This window comes from Triticum dicoccoides, chromosome 5A (assembly GCF_002162155.2).
Source record: "Triticum dicoccoides isolate Atlit2015 ecotype Zavitan chromosome 5A, WEW_v2.0, whole genome shotgun sequence".
NCBI classification, from domain to species: domain Eukaryota; kingdom Viridiplantae; phylum Streptophyta; class Magnoliopsida; order Poales; family Poaceae; genus Triticum; species Triticum dicoccoides.
This window is the reverse complement of record NC_041388.1, coordinates 46,536,100-46,539,624: the sequence shown is the minus strand read 5'-3', so window position 1 is coordinate 46,539,624 and position 3,525 is coordinate 46,536,100.

The window sequence follows — 3,525 nt, the reverse complement described above, 5'->3', positions numbered from 1 at the left end:
TCCCCCGGCGCCGCTACCCCCTCCAGCCCCCCTCCCCTTGCCGCCGCCAGAGGTACGCCAGCCTAGGAGGCTGCCGATGAAGGTGGCGGCGAGGCTCCCCGTCGCTTCGTCCCTTGGCGAAGGACCCTGGACGCCGGGGCGGCGGCCCCGGACGGCGAGGCGGCGCCACCTTCACGGCAGGTGGTGGGCGCGGGATGCGGCGAACGGCCTCCTCGGCTGCTTGGGCAGCGAGGAGCCGGCAGGAGGTGGTCGTGGTGTGGGCTTCTTCCACTCCAGATCTGAAGGTCGTGCTTCTCTCCTCCTCTGCTCCACTCCCCCCTCTGGCGGTGTCCGATCTGTGGCTTTGGCTATCAGATCCGGTGCTGGCGGGGTGATAGTGGTATAGGACAGCGTCTGGGGTAATCCCTTGGCCGGTTCTCCGGCCACGGCGGCGACGGCGCGTGCGCGCGTGGTTTTCCTCCCTGGAGGCGCCGCTGAGGACCTGTTTCTTTCCACCCCCGTCCCAGATCCCGGGTGAAAGCCCAAAACCTGTCCCGGGTTGGGTGGCCGCGGCGCCATGCGCGTCGTTCTCTCCTTGGAGACGCCGCCTGGGGCTCTCTGGTTCTTCGGGAGAGTGGTTGTGAGGTTGGCGAGCGCTCGTCGGCGGCGAGCCCAAGGGGTGATTTTTTTTGTGTAGGGTGTGTGTTCCTGCAGGTGTATGCCTTGACGGAGTAATGCTCTGCAGCGGCAAGGTCGTGGTGTGTCATGGTGGCTCTGCTCCTGAGCCGGGTTGGAGGGGGATAGGGTTCCTCTTCCCGTTGACAGCCCCACGACGCGCACCGCAGAAGCCTCTTCCCTTGTGCGGACACTGGAGCGGCACCTGGTGCTTCCAACTTGCTTCCCTGGTGCTCTGCATTGCTTCTTCGACGATCCTCCCGGCAGCTTTCCTTCTGTTTCTCGGTGTCCAAGGAAGGTGGCAGTGCAGCGGATGTGGTGTGTCTTTGGTGTGGCGAGGACCGATAGTTTACTTGCTCTGGTGTGTCGGCCGACGCCTGCTCTAGCTCTCAGGTGAGCTCCCAACGATCCGATGGTGTGGCGCCTTCGAGCCTAGGCGAGAGGATAGGGTTCCTCTTCGGCGTTGGAAGACAAGTGCTCGTTTTGTCGGATGCTCCATGGTCAGGCGACCCCCGGTGCCTCCATGCTACTGACCGAACCTCGATGCTTCTTTGTTTTCCTGTCTTTGGTCCCGGGGTGCAGCGGGCTTCGACATTACTTGCAGGACTTTCTCGTGTATTTTCTTGATGTGCAGTAGTGTGCGTTGCGTTGTAAGCTGCTCAGCCAGCTCTCATGTATCTTTCGGTCGCTCATGCTTGGTGGCCTTGTGTAATCCTAGCCGGTTGATGGCTTTATTAATTCAAAGCCGGGCTCTACCTGAGCCTTCGTTCCAAAAACAAAATCTTCTGGAGTGTTTGCATGTGAATCTATCTCCAGTGTTTGACGTTGTTAAATTATCTGGATAATGTGTGCTAGCACAGTGCTTGACAAAAAGAAGAAAGCAAAACATGAAGACAGTTGGTGCTAGCTCCGTTAGCTTCCTCTTTGGCCCCCAGAGAAGCGAGCGATCTTTCTCACTGAAGATGATATCCACCTCAGATCTCGAGTCTTAGGTCTGTTCCTCTCTGCATTGTTTTCATAGTTCTGCAGGCCTTTTTAGGGCCATAACAACTTCAACGTTTGCCGTGGTATCATCATGACCTCAAGCATGCTGCAAAGCCGCGCTGTGGCATTTTGCAGTGAACGTTTGTTCGTTCTAGGCATAACTTGTCTGATTCGATCATATCTTCTGCATTGTTTGCATGTTAATCAGTGTCTGATGTCACTTGAACATTTAAAGAACACATAATTCCCACCTCAAAATAAGAACATCTAACTAAATAAATAGGAGCAGTTCTATTTCAGTACATCATATATATATATATATATATATATATATATATATATGTATATATATATATATATAGGAAAAATAGATACTACCACCTAGTGGTAGTTACCACCTAAGAATCCACTGTTCATCTCACGCACCTAGATTGAGTGTGCTATTTTTTGAGAATGCCTAACGGGCTAGATGAGGTTCCACCCAATCCATTTAGAATAGTAAATTAATTATTTTGATTAGTTTATTTGGTAGTTATCCACGTCGATCTGGCCGTGAGGTTATCCCAATTTTTGAATGGCAATTCTATCTAGTCGTCTCACATCCTTATCCTCTTACTAACCAACCTACCATTTCTTTCTACGTAAAAATAGTATTGTTTCTATCTTCTCTTTAACAACAACAAACAGATTTGTTAACTATCTACGTTTTGCCGAGGCGACACTTTCATCGCCGGCTGTAGACGGAGGATCAGCGTCCTGTGAGTATTCTCCTGCCGCCAGCGAGACGGTGAAATAATAGCTGGCCGTTGTCGTTCTGAGCAGGGGCGGAGCCAGGCAAGCACGAGGCAGAGGGCCTGCTTCAGAGCTACAATGATCTACAGTATGAAACAGTGGAGAAAATGCCACAGTGGATGAAGACTTTCTATGCCACGACCCGGGCCTAGGCCCCCCAGGCCTGGGGTGTAGCTCCGCCACTGGTTCTGAGTACCACACAAGCCAGTTATCTACGTCCAATTTCTTTTCTTTATTGCTTAGTTGGATTAACGATATCATAATCTATCAGATTTTCAACTCTAAAGAATTCATGCCCCCTCATTGACCTTATCATCTGCTGCGGTTCTTTCATGTCAGCGGCACTGTGATTTTGAAGATGCCGAAGCGACCACAGGAGCAAGGCGTTCGGTGAGGCAACCGGAGGAAGACCAACGACGTCTCCTCGGAGCGTACGCAAGGCGTCACCTCTATGGAGCTGTCGCTGGTGACGGCGCATCCATCCGCTCCGGATTTGATTGGCAACTTCCTCCACTGGTGTGTGCTTTTACACTGGATGTACCACGGGTGCAACTAGCCGTCGGCGACGAGCTGACTACTCCTGCATCGACCCCAAGCATCGATGGAAACAAGACTATATTGTGTATATCAAAAGTTCAGTATCATGTAGAGATATAGAAATTATGGACGAACAGTTTGTATTGGTTTACACGTACATATGTCTACAGTATATCATGCAATATACTACCTTTTTGTCATATACTCCCTCTGTCCGAAAATACTTGTCATCAAAATGGATAAAAGGAGATGTATCTAGAACTAAAATACATCTAGATACATCCTCTTTTATTCATTTTGATGACAAGTATTTCCAGACGGAGGGAGTACTCCTGTTCTTCTAATCTATATACTACATGTACGTTAGGTGACTGTGAAATTACATGTACACACTATGCCCGTTCCTATACGCTTGTTTAGTTCCATTGACATACTACTTCTGATTAGATAATACTCCATACTACCATACTACCTCTTTTATGATACTCCATACTACTTTTGTCATATACTCCTTTCTTCTAATCTACATACTACATGCAAGCACGTGACGTGCTTTAG